At 34.6% G+C, this 18,014-nt stretch overlaps 1 protein-coding gene and 1 long non-coding RNA gene across 2 annotated transcripts in view; one reads left to right on the top strand and one right to left on the bottom strand.

Annotated features, from left to right (window-relative positions):
* The window catches only part of btsz (bitesize), a 144,904-nt gene that overhangs the window by 17,131 nt on the left and 109,759 nt on the right, over positions 1-18,014 (bottom strand). The window lies entirely within an intron of this gene.
* LOC139095289 (uncharacterized) lies at positions 9,146-10,563 on the top strand. Its single transcript, XR_011544858.1, has 3 exons — positions 9,146-9,393; positions 9,639-9,848; positions 10,431-10,563. It is a non-coding gene; the product is annotated as an uncharacterized lncRNA (long non-coding RNA).

The raw sequence follows: 18,014 nt of genomic DNA, 5'->3' as shown, positions 1-18,014 counted from the left end.
TTCCAATTAGAGTTTGCGTTGCTCGGGATTTGAGTTTTGATTCTAATCCTTAACAGAATGAGGAAATTTCATCTTTTGTCCTAAAACTGGGCCAAACAGTCACATAATCGCTAGTAAACCTTCATGTCTTGTACTCTTAATAGAGTGACGTAGCGGTGAGCTATTGCCTATCATATTCGCTATTGCTCGTGTATGAATGTTCAATAGGATAATTTCCTGACAGCCTAGGTAGTCACTAGGGAGTCATTAGGTCACTGGGATGTCCAAAGTTAGCCACTATGGTGTCCCTAAGCTGTCACTAGGTAGTCACTTGGATATTACTAGAAAGTCAGCAAAGTGTCACTAGATTGTCACTAAGTAGTCACTAGGGTAACACTAGATAGTCACTAGATAGTCACCAGGTTGTCACTATCTGAGCTAAAATGCGCCCAAACTTTAACCAAACTCCCTCTCCCTTAAACCTTCCACTACTTCAATTCCCAATTCCTTTGACAAATTTTCCCTCTTCCCATAATCCTCAATGTTAAAAGGAAGAGACTTTGATACATTTTTTTATTTCATGTTTTGTGCTTGCTTCTTTGTCAATAAACGAAGACGAAGAGAAAGAGAACTCAATAAAAGTAATAGTCTTTTTATTGGCTTTATGCACACTACAATGATTTTTCTTTCCTTACTGCTGTCTTCACTCCACATCATTGAGTATCTTAACAATATGGGTATGATGACAATAAAAGTAGTGACTTTAACTATCTATCCAACCAAAATTTGTTTGAGATGGTTCCAACAAGTCTCGGACAATAATGACGGCAATATTTCATGCTGTACGCCTATCAACAAAAACGATAAAGCGTTTAAAAAAAAGTATCGGTAATGAATGCGCCATTAACTGATCACAATTGCGTCACACAATCAAAAAGGTTTAATGACTTCCGACTTGAATATTATTTTTGTGTATTTTTCTGTCTTCCGGTTCAAGAAATTCATTCAGCACAACGATTGAGTATCAATAAGTTACTCAATGTTGTGCTGTTTGTGTCGGTATGTAGGCGTACGATAGGAAAGAAAGAAGTCCATTCAGAAATAAATAAAAAATTTGCCTTCGATTCTATTGTTGTTACTGACTTATGACCAAAATAATTGAGTAATGGCTTGTTGGATATACAATTGTGTATGTATGTAGAATGAGGAAAAAAGGCTTCAAGATAAATCAAAATGAGCTTTAAGATTGAATCTATTTTGTGTACTTCCTCGAATGTCTTATGAGGGTATGGGACTCGATTGACCTTTTTGGTTATCAATATTTATTTATATTGAGTCTATTTGAGAATGAATATTTGGAACAGATGGACAGCATACCAAAGTGGGTTTTGTGCAGACATTTCGTGGGAAGTCATTGATATGGATTTTACGATGTAGTAAACCCTCAAGCTGAAGCATGGTAGGTTGTAGAGTATTTTTGAGTATATCACAGACTTAATTATTCAGTTGCTTAATAATTCAAATTGGAAACTTTTAACAGCTAATTGTTTGATTAACAAGTTTAATAGGACAATGATCTGAGTGGGACATAATAGTCGATAGAGTGCTGCAATGCCATCGTAGTGACGGAAAAGCTTCAAAATTGTAATCTGGGACCGAAACAGCAGAAGACATACGGTTCATGGCATCTTTCAAGTATTTTCAAGGTTCACATGTTGCCCACCACGTAAATAACTAGAAGATAAACTCTGTTCCATAAAGCACGATGAATTCGCTAGGACAACGATGTTTTTGGAAAGATTCAAAGCTCCCCTGACTGCATCGGCCAATTTAAGTCCAATACTATGGCGGAAATTGCAATTTGCTGCATCATTCCGCTCCAGGACATCAAAGAAGTTACTGATTCTGGACCATATTATTCACAGCTTCTCTAAATAGCTGTAGATACCGAATCTCAATTCTCAACCCCATCAAGATCATCTGAACAGGAAAATTTACTGCCAACAATTGCCCGACACAAACTAAACCTTCACGTCCACTAGCAAATCAGCAATCAGAATGTAAATCTTATTTTTTCTGTACGTCTAGCTTCATTTCCAGTTGTCTACAAGCGAGAATAAAAAAAAAACAGGTCTTGATCGCAAATATCATAGACTGTTAGTAAGCTCGCAATGTTGCCTCGTTAAAAATAAAAATCACCGTCATTTATTATGGGATTTCAAAGCATTCAGTCACACAATAATGTCGAAAAATAAAGTCATGGAATTTCATGACTCATACAATAGTCTCAATGATATAATTGAGTTTGGCTTTATTTGCGTATTCAGAATTGAAATTAAAATGGAACGTAAATGAGAATTGCTGAATCCTTTTTCTGGTTATTTAAAGTCAATTCGGTTTTTGGGAGGGCTTTTAAAATCAAATATCAAGTTGGTGATATAATAAATGGAAAATATTGGAGGTAGAATGGGAAACAATTGAGGCACGTGGATTTTAAAATAGAAGTAATTTGAGATAGTATCCGAAGTTGGGATAATTAATGAATAAATTAGAAGGCTTTAATGAGGCATCCTTGTGGTGATTTTGGGAGATTTATTCAATATTTTAATGAAAGATAGGCTGAGCAGCACCTAAGGGAACCGCATTATTTTCAGGAAAAAAAGTCAAAATCAGTCTTCGCGATGCCGTCAGCGTAACTTTACGTCTTACTGACAATATGATGACGTGATGGATGGGGAATTGCGGTCGAGATTTGGTTGAGGTGCTGTTGTCCATAGTATTAGTAACCTAACCATACTATGCCTTCTCTAACACCTCAAAAAATCACCAAAAAATCTCAAAATTCTTCGATTCAACAATTTAAACTGATTTCATGCCTCAATTGCTCACACATAAAATAAAACACACATCCAACTTCCCCACAATCTGTTAATTGAGGGATAAAATTTTGTGAAAATTGTGAAACAAACTTTTCCTGAGGGGTTTGAGGAAGAAATATTAATTATTTTAATTTTATAATTGGATAAATTATATTAAGGGATGGTTCCCTAATGATGTCTATCAAATCTAGTCAAAATGGACCTGAATTGCTGGAATTAGTCATCAACTAAACACTCACTTGCCTTTAATTAGTTTGGATAGTGTAAATTTGGTATTTCCATACTTTTCGCCACACCTGGTCAAGGTTATGGCAAAACACTAGTTTGACTTGGAATAAAGTATGAGAAGCATTACAGTCGACAGATATCTTGCGTATAAGATGCGAAAATCTGTCTACTAGTTGACGTTAGCCTGATCTGGAGTCGGATTTCACAGAATTTGGTCTCAGTCTAGAGTCTTGCCCGAACAGACAAGTGTAGCTCATGTATGCACATGTATGCTCATGTGTAGGCTTACAAACTGTTCGAGTATACTCATCAGTATGCTTATTGTCAGTTATGTCGCCGACCAAGCTCCAAGTTCAGTTCCAAGAAACTTGCGAGTTTCTCATCATTTTTCAACATCATTTCCAATCAACCCCCAAAAACAGAAATATTAAAACAAAAAACTTATTCAAATTAAACTTGTGGAAAAAGTTTTAATTCTGTTGTTGCTGAACTTGAAAAATTTTGCAACAAATTTCATAACCTTATTATATTTTAATAAAAATATATAATTTTAGTCATCCGAAATTGAAATTTTTTTACTAGTTGAGGAAGTCAGGAAATGTTGAGCAAAAACGAGATTTATTGCCGGTACGCGAACATAGAGCAAAATGTAAATTTATAGGAAACAATTCTATGACAATAACAAATTCTACTTTGAAGCAAAAAAGCGTTATTGTGTGACTGTATTGACATTCTAGAGCTTAATGACATTGACTTTTATAGTCATTTTAAATTGAATGCAATCATATGGTTGCTGCGTTCAATAGTAAAAGTTTTCAATTTACGGAAACATACACAAAAAAACTTTCAATTTATCCTAGATCAGGGGTGGGCAACCTTTGGTTCACGGCACATTTTGGTGGTAAATTTCGATCACTACATACGGTTCATGGCATTTCCAAATATTTGTGGTGTCACGCTTGTATGTCACGTCACACTGGTGTGTCGCGTCATACATGTTGCTCACAACTGCCCCAGATTAAAGCTGCAGATAAAATTTCCATCTATTTCTTTCACTTCCATATTATGACAGAAATAGAAACAAATCTTGTGCTTTCGTTTTTCTTTTTTCCAACTTTAGACTGCTTATTTATGGTTTTTTTGGCCAGTCACAATCTCAAACACAACTTTTGCTGCTGTTTTTTTTGCGAATTCATTGTTTTACTTTCATAAAATAAGAAGACGTCAGTTGAAGACCATTAAGCATAATTGTTGTTGAAAATCATCTCGGACGGAAAGTAACCCAGATATAAAGAAAAAATTCAGCTTTTCATGCATGCAACAAAGAAAAATAAAAGATTTAACGAAATGTTCTATGACCGCGATGCTCATTTATCATCGAGTCATCGAGATCTGGGCGTGAAAGGGAGCTTGATGTTGATGGAAAATAATTTGGAAAGTTTTTTTGTGAATGCAAAAGGATTTGTGAAAGATTTGTTTGGGAAATAATAGTAAACGATTAAGAGATGAGGGGACAATGAACTTTGAAGGCATATTCACACTGGAGTTATTCTGTGTTTATTTAGCACCCGAACAGCACGATGAGGCAAATTTCCTATTTTACCTTACAGATAGATACCATACCAATGACGTAGCTGTGAGGGGCAACTACATGTCAAACCATCACGTTTCAGTTAGTGCAACCACAAGTCTTGTCAACATGTAGCCGTCAGTGTATCCACATGCCTTGCCATGTGGCGGATGACATTGGTCCATTAGACAACCACATGTCAACGTGACGTAGCTCTAGTGATTGCATTGTGCTGCTCGGAAGTCAATTTTGTCCCAAAAATTTCATGAATATTAAGATCCACATCCTTGTGTGGTGTGACATTAATGACACAAAACTGCTTCAAGTTCAACAACCTTTTACACAATTGTGTTAACATCCTTAAAACTAATTTTCAAAGGTAAAAAAGGTTCAGTTTTTTAAATATAAAAAAAGTATATTCAGCCTTTTGTTACAAAGAAAGTTCAGTAGCATCAAATGACCTTCTAGTAGTTAATTGACATTAACAATCTGTAAAGAACTTAACCTTTAATTTAATCCTTAAACAATTAAATAATCAATCTACGCAACCAAATTTAATTAAGCAAGCGCGAAAGTCGTCCCAAAAATAAATCTTTTAGCAAGCCATCCTTTTGATTTATTTAAATTTATCGTGCCTTATCCGTAAAAAATCTCTAAAATCTTTCGTATAATCAATTAGTTAGTCACCTAGATACATACACTGAATGAAGAATAATGAACAAAGGATGAACGAGATAAAGGAAGGGATTTTTTTTGTACTGAACCGTTCATTTCAGGTGGCTTTCAATTGGCGGAGCCTTAAAAGCTTGAATCAAGCAGACTTAGCGATAGAGCCATCTTCAGATGCCAACTGAGGGAGGCTATGGTCCAAACTTGACCTCAACGACCAGCGAAGTTAAAAGCTCCTTTTTGGACCCTTCATAATTTTGATCGCTCGGGATGTAATACTCATGAGCATATGGATGCAGAGGGAAATATTAAAAGATGAAGAAAAAAAAATTTTCCGCTGATTACTCGATTAATATTATTTTTATTGTTATTATGGAGCATCATCACATTAAATATGTATCTTGTTTGGTTATTCTTGTTTCATACCCAACTCAACATGACGAAGGGACTGGTTTCAATATCATTTTTAAGGTGTAGAAAGCTTCCTTTTTCCACACTTTAACACAATGAATTATCATGCTGAATATTCAAATGAAACTATTTAAAAGAATTTCATTTTCTGTGCCGTTGCTGAACATTCTTTTAATTTTCAAGCATTTGGCATGTTTTCACATCATTAGCACGACATGTTGCGTTTTAAACGTTTTAATTATCATAACTCCTTTAGAGCCGCAAACACATTTTTTTTTGTTCTCAAATGTTTAGAATATTTGAAAGTATTAAGAAGGAATTAAGTGTATAATTTTGAGGGGAAGTAAGAAGAAGAAGAAAGTTTTCATATAGAAGAAAATGAAGATGGAAATGAGATGATGGAAGGAAGTAAATTAGTCAAAAATGAGGCAAAGCATGTAAGGATGGCGTTGTTAAATTTGAGGGATTATGTGTGGAATTTTGGAGCTGGATTTAAGGATTGGATCAAGATTTGATTGTAAAATAATGATGTTTGGCTGTTCAGACCTTAAAAGGTATCAGAGCTGCTCTTTATATGCATCACATGGCTACTAATGAGAGTTTAATGAGTAAGGGTCCTTCCGACTTAATCCTAGGCCAACAGTATGTGCCTATTCTTAGTTAGTTGTAAAGTCGTGCACATTGCGCCAAATCTTGACTTATCAACAAGATTCCAAGCATATAATCATAGAGTGATTGGTCTCTGGTAGGAATTGAACCCACGAACTCATAACAGAGTAATCCAGATATCCGATCTGCTGCTTAACAACTCGGCTACAGAGGCCTTAAATTTGAAATGGCAGATTTACCTATATATGACTCGATACTCTTGATTCCACTTTGCTAGGACATCAAAGCAGTCTAAAAATTGAGGCTGATTCGCCTATATAAGACTCAAACCTAAGATTCTTGGATCTACATGATCAATTTTGCATCTTAATCTTCAAAATCTTCAACAAAAATCCACAAAACCTCTCAACATTCCTCAAAAAATTCACAATTGTTTGTCATTATAATTCAAACATAGTCAATTAGCCAACACAGCAGTCAAAATATGTCGAAAAATTCTTAAAACAATCTACGAAATATAATAAAACTTTTTAATCAGCTTCAAAACGTAAATTTGTTTAATAAAGTCAACATCTTTGAAACTTTTACACACACATTTATTTTTATTTTTCATACACATTTGAGTTGATGCGGGTAAAGCGGTATTTTTTGTGTTTGGTGATATGCCTACAAATTATACATGCACGAGTCGCTTCACAACTTTGTGTGCGAGTATTTATTTGTACAATTTGATTGAAGAATGACGGAAGCCCCACAAAGTACCATTTTACCTTTATTTTCTAATGTCGTTAAATGTGAAGCAGTGGTGGGCAACCTTAGTGGTAAGCCTCGACCGAAACCACATACGGTATACGGTTCATGTCAATTTTGAACAATTGTGGTGACAAACTAGTGTCACACATTGATGTCGCAAACTAGTGTCATACATTGGTGTCGCACACTTCTGTCACACATTGGTGTCGCACACTTCTGTCACACATTGGTGTCGCATCCTAGTGCCACACATTGATGTCGCACACTAGTGTCACACATTGGTGTCGAACAATGGTGTCGCTCATTGATGTGCCGCGACTCACAGGTTGCTCACCACAAATGTAAAGCAAATTAATTTTTTAAAGACAAAAGGAAAATTTTTCTCAAGGATTATTGTAAGTTGTCAGTGAAAATTAATTTTCTAGAGCTCTTGAACGATGCGTATCGTAAAAATTTATAAGCTTCTTTATAATCCATTAAATGTCTAGAAGGAAAGAAGCACGAAAACAAAAAATCTTCATTACGTTAATTAAAATTACAAGAATTTTTTCATTTCGTGCAATGAACTTTATGCCTTTCTTTATCATACTTCACATTGCAGGCATAAGCCGTTACATTTTTGCCTATTATCATAATACAGAAGGTTAAGTTATGACTGTGAACAAAAAAACTTTGATTGAAGGTTTAATTCCATTGCATTTTAAATGTCATTTTATGATTCACATGTAGTGCATTCTAATGGCACACAATTTATTCTAAAATAATGGCATTAGTGTATTGTTTAAATGCTTGTCGAGCAAATTCTAACAAAAAGGTTTGAGATTAATAGAAAATTGAGTCACATGTTTAAAAAAAGGAAGGCATGGGAGTATATGGGAAATATTAGATTGTTCAATTTGAATTAAAGGTAAGTGATGGCACAGTGGGTAGGAGGAGCAGTGCACCGGGGCAAACTTATTCTGTACTGTATGATATAGCCACATGAAGACAGTGGAGTGGTACACATGATGTGGTATATTGACACACCTGAGCCGGACCATATCAGTACTCAGGTGTACATTACCCCGGGGCAAAGATTGATATTCTAGCCATTGTGACAACCACCAGTGACCACCAGCGGTATACCAGGTGTGGTATAGTGAAACACCTGAACCGTGTCATATCACTACTGGCCTGATAGCTTTGACAGCTTTAGAGGAAACTACCAGTATACCTGATTTCATCCCGGAGCAACTACAGATACTTTACTCTATACTCCAGTTCTAATACTTTCTACACGATGTACTCAGTCCATGTGTCATCCATAAACATACTCAACATTCAATTCTCAACTAAAGTACAAACTTAGACATCATTACCGAACAAACCCCACTAAAATCATTTCTATAATTTCAACAGAATTGATCTAAGCATAGCAAATTCAATAGAAATTAATGAAAATTGTCGTATGTATTAAAGTGTCAACTGTGAATATGTTATTGCTACGTAAAAATAAAATACACGGAAATGTTCATCTCGTTTATTAAATATGACATTATGGGGAAACTATTAGCAATCAATGATGAAATTGTACTCTAGGTCATTACTGTTTTATCTCTCGAGCGCATAATTTCGATAAAAATTGTTTTAATTACCTTCAATATTATTTACCGTACAATGTCATGTACTAATTTAAATATTATTATCAATTAACTGTATAATTTCAATTGCCATTTTTCACTATAATAAAAAAATTATGTAGAACAATTTGCATGTACTGGCGAATCAACCAAAAATTCACAGAGAGACTTGAATGAAGAAAAAGTTGTTTTTTGTTATCGTACAATAATAATGAGCAGCACATTCATATACCGCGTGGAGCAATTAGTTAATTAATAATATTTTTTTTTTGAAATAATTCGTGCAATGTTCATACATGAATTGTGTACATCTTGTAGTTCCAATTTCATTCATAAATCAAGTGGACGTATACAGAAGTGGAGCTAGGGAAATTGAGAGTTGGAGGTTCAAATCTTAAGGTTGACGACGATTGACGGTTTAGGAGAATATGAGCTCGCACTACTAGCTTGCTTAGGAGTCCAAAAGCTATTTAGAAGTTCGGAATTGGTGAGCAAAAGAGCTAGTTTCAGCCACCATATAATAGACCTCATGGATCACTAGAAATCTACAAGCAAGTAGTAGTTCAACATGCACAGCCTCACCCAACCCACACCACCGACCATCTTAGAAACGTTGGGGATAGGGCGAGGCTTTTGGATCATTAAAACCCCAGGAAATTACTAAATCTCATCTCAAGTAGGGAAGAAGTAGCTGACCCCAATAAATTCCTCCTACCAACCCCCACATCCCCATTTTTCCATCCAACCCCCTTACTCCACGCTCTAAATACACCTCTCTACCTCCTCCTACCTTCCCATCCAAAATAATACCCAATCTCTAATGGTATATGAACATGAAATGGTGTGGAATGTAATCTATTAATAATAACTTCTTTTTTTTTTTTTGGTGGATTTCTCTCAAACATCTTCTGACACGAAAAGTCTAGAAAGCTTAACACTGAAAATGATACAAGTAGAAGAAAACTCAAAATGAATGGATTTATGGCAAACATTTCTCATGATATGTCCTGATTGCTGGGATAGATAAATAAATTGGACATGTCTTCTTTGGAATAAAGAATATGAAAGAGGAATTATCTGTGAAATGATTCATCGATATGGACAGTAAAGCAGAGAGCGATTTGATATAAAGTAAGTGATCTAGTTGTGAGAAGTTGTTGAGCTGAATTTTTGTGGTGTTGATTTACGAAGTTTAATGGCTTTCTATTGATAGCTGGGTTAATTCAGGGGTTAGGGAGGTTGTTGGGGTGTGTTACATGGTACAGATACATCACTGGTGCGGTACAATGGTCCAACATGACGACAAAATCGTACGACATAGCTAAACCACATTGTCATTCGTGTTGCACCACTGTATCGAATCAATGGTGTACATATACCGCACCGTGCCATACCGTAGCTCACTATCCATGGAGAAATCGACTCCCTGATAGACGTCATCTCCATACAAACCCCAATAAGCATCTAACCATCGATTAAAAACTCGTAACAATTCATGCACAACAAAAAAAAAAACCGCACATAAAAAACGATAACTGTCTTAAGATGATGAGGAATGTGTGTGTGGAATAAATCCAATAACAAGGTCACTGCTTCTATCAGTAAAAACCTCAGCATGAGCTCCAATCCACTCATAATGTATAACATTCTTTATGGAATTCTTATGAATTAATATGAAATTATTTTGCACATGTACAATAACATATTTGACAGAGAACCGTTGACTGAGCTATATTTACGGACATTAATTGCACAACAGTTACTTTCTTGGATTACATCAAAAAAATGAAAAGTATTTCCATAAATAAAATGGTATCAAATAACAAAAAAAAATCAGACAAATTGAGTGTAATAAATCCATTACGGTAAAGAGATCATAGGAATTGAAAAGTAAAAGTCGTAATGACTTGTTAATTAGGAATAAACAGATTTTTTGGCAGATATCAAGAAGAAGGTAAGCATGTCTAACAGCTCATTGAGTAATCGTTAATTACATCAATTTTATGACAAACTTTAAAGATCTTTTATAAAGTTATGTATTTTTTGTGGGATGCAGCATTGCCAAACAACAAGATCTATCGATTTTATTTTTAACCATTTACTGCTGATTCCGGTGGGCGCATTAATATACTTCTTGTGTCTTATATGTAGTTTGTCCATCAATACCGTACGATCGTAGAATATTTAGTAGGTCTTTTGCTTCATGACATAAAAAATTGAAGGCTGTCAAGTATTCTGATGATTCAAAATGAAATTGGAGGAGCTTACAGCACTTAATGGGAAGTAAATGCGTTGATTGAATCATAAAAAAAATGTTGAGTATGGTATTTTATGATAGCAGAGAGTCAGTGGTGGTTTCTTGGAGATTTGGAGGTGATTTTTAAGTAAAATTTTGGGTACGTGCCTGATTTGAGGTACAAGACTGATTTCTAATGTCTTCTTCTTAACTAGGATTCGAACTCATGACTCCAAGGTCGGCATTGTAGTTTATAGGCATCAAAGTTGGCAGGATACAATCTTCAGGAATGGACAATTCAGTTTGACACTTGTAACCTGAGTGGTTTGTGCTCGATCATGCTAGTATGCACTACAGCAGTGTTTAAAAAGCCATAAACCGTATGACATGTGAGGTTGGAATAGGAGCTTATCAAAAAGGTGTGTCGTGACACATAGGTTGTCAGTCACTATTCTAAAGCTTCTCTAAAGCTCAAATGAACCAATTACTTCAAACATTTGACAACATTCTTACACCAGACCCCAGGAATCTCAATAAAACTCAAGGTCCAACTCCAAATACAGCCTCGTCAATTAAAACTCTACACTAATCAATCCAAAACAACAACCCTGCATGCCTCCATCCAGATATAATCATTTTGCTATACCAATTCGCGATTAGTAACGTTTTAATGTCTTACGTGTTATTTGATCTACAGCTCAATAGCTTACGGGTTTCTATTTATAGGCTTTATGATTTTAAAATCATAACTTCGACTCGCTTTGCTATGCTTTAAAATATTTTATTTTGTGTAGTTATGACGAATGTGTACATAAGAATGTAAATATGCAGAAGAGAAATAAGAAGAAATAAAGAATTGAAAGTTGAAGGCTTTGCCTACATAAAATCTCATTATACAGTTGCTAATGATCTTTAAGATTTTCGATGTCTAATCTCAAGAATGCTTTTGATTATGACTTTATGCTGCACATTATTTGAATTTTGCTTTTCTGTTTCATTAAAAAAATGTTCAATTATGTAACTTTTTTTTTCATATTTCCAGTTCTGCTTCTTTTGTTCGATTCCAATATTGATGAATGTTTCTTTCATATTTACGACATAAAGCGGTACAAGTCAAATATGAATAGTTACTCAAATATGATTGACACAGCATACATCTGACTTAATTATATATGAACCTTTATAGCTGAAGGCATAACTCACTCGCACGTGTATCTTAAAAATTTCATCTCTATTTGATAATTTATATCCAAAATGACTTAAGCAAACAAATCAATAAGCAACGAATTGAAGCTGTTCCCTTGAACAAAATTCGCAGAAATCAAGGTGGGTTTTTGAAAAATTGATGTTATTTTTGGGGAAATGAATTGTAAGAAGTTAAAGGAATGTCACGAACAATGGAAATTTTGAAGCAGTTTTGGATAACAAAGGCTCCAAATATGGAATAACGCATTTAAAGAGTTCTAGATGGAGGAAATTAAGCAAATAATTCAATTCTTAAATCTTATGGTTTATTCCCAAATGACGTCTTATAAATTGATCACGTGGAAAGACATGACATGTCACATGGACTAGGATAAGTCGGTTAATCGATCTAAAAACCGTCACAAGGTTGCGTGACTCTGGCGATCGCACTCGACACCAAGTCAGAGCACACTAACCATGGGCTGGATTTTTGAACGAATAGTCGATTAGTGGTATACCAAGTAGCCACCAAGGTACTGAAAAGTGATTCCATGTATCATCATCCATTTTGAAGTATGATTCCAGTTGATTCTGACTTTGGAGTTGTCAACAATTTCTTCAACACTGTCACGTAGCAATGCAACAGTGACTGTGTTGTGTCGCTAATGACACCGTCCACTTAGTTGCAATGTCGACAACCTTTCCACACATCTCACACACAAATTAAAGACATCATCCGTAAACCACCTCGTTAAAAAATTTCAAAAAAAATCAGATAACAAGCTACAAACAACACAGAATCCCAAAAAAGTGACAATTATGGTAAAACTGTGAGGGAAGAACATTTTTTTCTGCTTGGAATAATTTCATCTCAAATGATAGTTTTCAAGATATCACAGCACCATAACAGCTCTATGAACTGATACAAAAAACTTTCCACATATGGCAGCTCCCCCATACACACTCACATGCCACTCATACTGAATATTTTGACAGCAAACAATTTTTAAAAACAATGCGGCGCTGTGATATTATGGCATTTAAAAAGAAGACAGTCATCACACGTCGAATGCCAATTTACAAATTTAAAATGTAACCATGGCAATAAATTTTAAATTATGGCTGACGATAATGTATGTAATCAAGAAGAAGAAGTGAAAACAAAAAGTGAAGTAATAAAATCGAAAGCTTAATACGTTGTGGGAATGTCCATTCATCTCTTTTTGACTCGGTATATGTCAGTGGTAGGCAACCTGCTTTTTGTCATGGGAATTCTTGGTGATAAGCAAAGATCGAAGTGAACTTGAATTTTCTATGGAATCGAGTCGACTTGCATTTACTCGAGTTCTGCATAGAGTCAAGTTGACTTGAACCAACCCGGATTTTGTATGGAGTCAAGTCTACTTGAGCCAACTCGGATTTTGTATGGACTCAAGTCGGCTTAAGTCTACTCAGATTTTGTATGGAGTCAAGTCGACTTGACTCTACTCGGATTTTGTATGGAGTCAAGTCGACTTGACTCTACTCGGATTTTGTATGAAATCAAGTCGACTTGAGTCAAGTAGAATTTTGTATAGAGTCAAGTCAACTTGAGTCAAGTAGAATTTTGTATGGAGTCAAGTCGACTTGAGTAAACTTGAATTTTTATGGAATCAAGTCGACTTGAGTCAAGTAGAATTTTGTTTAGACTCAAGTCAACTTGAGCCAACTCGGATTTTGTATGGAGTCTCAGTTACACATTAGTGTCCCGCAGCACACAGCTTACCCACTACTAACCATAAACATTAACAATGATGGCTTTATGCTGCTGCAAAAAAAATATTAAACGTTTCTTGCCCTCATCGTATTCAGACATGGATCATTGAATTTGAGAAGCATAATTTCTTATTGCTTTTTTCCTCTCCGTGCAAGTGAAAGTTGATATATTGATACAAAAAAAAAAGCATTTTACTTAACAGAAGCAGAGAAGAAAAATTCGATGCCTTATCTCTGATTTTTGCAATGTTTTTTTAATTTTCTTTACTTTTACTTTATAAAGTGTAAGCATAATGATGAATTTTTAAGTTTGTTTACGAAATTGGAAACAGAGAAGAAAAGAGTTTAATGGAAAAAGAATCACGCAACACTTGAATGGATGGAAAACCTTTATGATTTCAAGTACTATCTCACTAGATTTCGTAATTATCTACATACTCAATATACTATAGTCTTGCATTTATCTCCCTCGCAACATGATGTGAATCTTATATCAGTGAACTCAAGCATGCTTATGGTTTAAGATTGAGTGTATAAAGTGAGTTGTGGAGGCACTTACTGTTTCTTTGTTGATGTTATGAGGTGCTTTTTGAGAGTTTAGGAGGTAAATTGATGAGAAAATGGGAATATTTAGTGATCTAAGTGGGTATCTTAATCTAAATAGTCCAGATCGACATTTGGTGATGATGCTGGATCATGGATCGATTAACTGACTTGTGTTATCCCAGAGTTACACCGGTTTGGTGCCAGATTTTGGATCGATTAGCTGAGTTGTGCTATTTAAGAGTAATTTTGAATGTTTCTTAACATTCCTTAGCATTGTCTTTAAGCATGGCATGATCATGCCTTCCAGTCAATCTTAAGTATGACTTCAAGCCATTTAGCAACCTCATCTTGTCGCAGTGGAGACAGGGCTGTTTATCTAAGCTGCATGCAGTAGAAAATTTGAACGAGTCTCTGGTAAATACAGTTTGTCTGCCCTAACAAGCAATGAGATCGGTTTCAGGTACCGTAATGGCATTTCAGGTACCTTAGTGGCATTTTAGGTACCTTAGTGGAATTTTGGGTACCTTAGTGGCAATTTAGGTACCGTAGTGGCATTTTAGGTACCGTAGTGGCATTTTAGGTACCGTAGTGGCATTTTAGGTACCTTAGTGGAATTTTAGGTACCTTAGTGGCATGAAAGCATGCTCTTTGCTTCTCAGAATTGATTCTACACTAAACATCATCACCACTTAACTATGCCATCAAAATCATCCAAATTAACCACAACAAGCATTACCAGCACTCAAAGTGATTCCCCAAACATTATTAACATTTCAAGAAAGTGCGAAAAAAATCAATTTAAATAAAATTTTCTACAAGAGATTACTATGAGAACAACTTGAGTGGATTTTTTTCCTCTTATAATACACATTGAAAGCACTTCCAATTAAAAAAAAGAAACTTTTTTTTTTTGATTAATGAATGAAGCAAATCAATGGATTTATGCTTCATAAATTATGTTTCAGCTAAACTTCCATCATTATATGGACTTGTTATTTGATAATATTGAATACGTAATGGTCTATGAGACACAATTCATTGGCAGTCCGGATATTTCCTATTATCCATGTTATTAAGTTGTGAACAAATGGCGATAATGAATAACATGCGATAAGTAAAGTTGTTGATCGGATGTATGAAAAATGGCAATTATTGTATATTTTGCTAATTCTGCTGTAGCATACGTAGGTGTAGCTATACGTTCACCTACAAGAAGGTAACGGGAAATTCATTAAAAATTCTTAAGCCATACAGAGCATGTAATGACAATTTTACCTCAAAAAATGATAATTTTTCTAATATACTCAAATTACATCATACGCCTTCGAGCAGACAGGCACAAAATAAGGTAGACAATTCGATGAATATAAAATAGAGTCAGATGCAGAATATGTGTTAATGGGAATTGAAATGAATGCAAAAGTAACATTTTTTTCTATATTATAAAATCATCAAATCGTGAATAAATTTGAATATATAGCTACACAAGCTATACAAACATAACGTTTCATCGAGTATGCATGTGGACGTAGCAAGAAGAACACAATACAACATTCATGTAATCAAAAAAAAAAGTAAGCATTGAGAGTAACCAAAACAAAAAATAAAATTTAAATTGAATGGCAAGACTTCTTACTTATTTATTTTTTGCAAATCCGAGCGAGTGTGAGAATAAGAAATATAAAGTTTAAACAAGAGTCACGAAATGAGAGAAGTTGTATAAAAAACCAGTTCGACAGCGGTGTGACTCAACCGAATAAATTTACTTTTGTGTTGACTGAAATGAATATGATACCTCAGAATATATTGTATGTTTCTCATTGAATTATCAAAACATTGACATGTCTTGTTGATGAAAACTTTACTTTCAATTTCATTTGGATATCATATCATGCGATAGATACGATGTATTGATAGTCTTTGTTGATTGCTTTGGAATTTTTTAAAGTAGTTTACTGAAGGGAAATTAGGGAATTGTCAGTTTGTCTGTTAGTTTAGCTTGCCCGGCTTGATTTTTATAGCTAAACTCGACTTTCGAAGCTAAACTCGATTTTCGAAGTTCAACTAGACTTTCGAAGTTCCGCTCGGTTTTTAAAGTTCTGCTCGATTTTCGAAGTTCAGATCGACTTCCGAAGTTTAGCTCGATTTTCGAAGTTTCGCTCGATTTTCGAAGTTCAGTTCGACTTTCGAAGTTCCGCTCGGTTTTTAAAGTTCTGCTCGAATTTCGAAGTTCAGATCGACTTCCGAAGTTTAGCTCGATTTTCGAAGTTTAGCTCGATTTTCGAAGTTCAGATCGACTTCCGAAGTTCCGCTCGGTTTTTAAAGTTCTGCTCGATTTTCGAAGTTCAGATCGACTTCCGAAGTTTAGCTCGATTTTCGAAGTTTAGCTCGATTTTCGAAGTTCAGTTCGATTTTCGAAGTTCAGCTCGACTTCCGTGTCTGTTTCTAATAGCAAATCAACAAAAACCAAAAATGCGCTTTCGACATCCACTTCCAAATCCCGTCCATACCACTTTCTTTCACTTTTTTTTCAGGTTTTTAAAAGATTCCAATTATATGTTGTAAAATGCTATTATGGAAATTCATTATTTTTACAACAATCAACAAAACTGAATACAAAAATCATTGATTACTGAGATCATTGAACTTTACAAACTCAATGATGTCGTTCAATACAACTTTCAATACATCAGAAGCAAATAGATTAAAGTTGGATTCGATTATAGAAGACTTTAAAAACATTAGAAGCTCATATGAAACAATGAAAGAAGATCATTAGATCTCATCCAGAGTTAGTGATACTGTGTTGTTTCAAAACAACTTGAAGAGAAGGCAGAGCTCTTTATGAGAAGCATTGAGAGTATGATTAGAAGCATCAGACATTTATCAATGAATTTCAAAATCGCATCTCATTTTGAAGTTATATCAAGTATTGGTAAGGAAGAACTTGTAAGCAAAACTAACAAGACAGAACAATTTTGTTATCGTTTTCATTGAAGTATTAACCTGAATTAACAACATTCAAGATATAAAAGAACAGAATCATTCTTTTAGTATTTAGTATCATGCAAGATCATCAGAACAGAATCATTCTGATATCAGTCACATCGCACAACAGTTGATCATCTTCATCTAGTATTAATAGAACAGAATTATTCTATTTATACACAAGTTCAGTTCTTAGTAAAACAGAATCATTTTGCTAGAACTAATGAATCACAAGAAATCTGTTACATCAATAAAGTTCAAGTAATAGAACAGAATCATTCTATTATCTTATCAACTTTCAAGACACACATCAAAACAGAATTATTTTGATAGCATCAACATCGTTGCAGAATTCTATTGATTCATATACTAATTCTTTATTTCATCAAGTTGAGGTGGCAGTGTGTTGGCAGACATTTCAACATTTTTGTCAATTCTAGTTAAGCTGGCAGAGTGTTGAATGAAATTCAACATTTTTTATCTTCATGAAAAGTCATCTAAGAAACCTTTGATTTATCAAAGATTTTCACTTCAATCTCAAATCTTATACTAACAACATCACATTATCTCAATATATTTAGAATAAA

The sequence above is a fragment of the Chironomus tepperi genome, unplaced genomic scaffold (genome assembly GCF_022539635.2).
Source record: "Chironomus tepperi strain 1889 unplaced genomic scaffold, CSIRO-AGI_Ctep_v1 contig_364, whole genome shotgun sequence".
Taxonomy (NCBI): Eukaryota; Metazoa; Arthropoda; class Insecta; order Diptera; family Chironomidae; genus Chironomus; species Chironomus tepperi.
The sequence above is the reverse complement of the archived record's forward strand: the minus strand, read 5'-3'. Positions and strand labels throughout refer to the sequence as shown.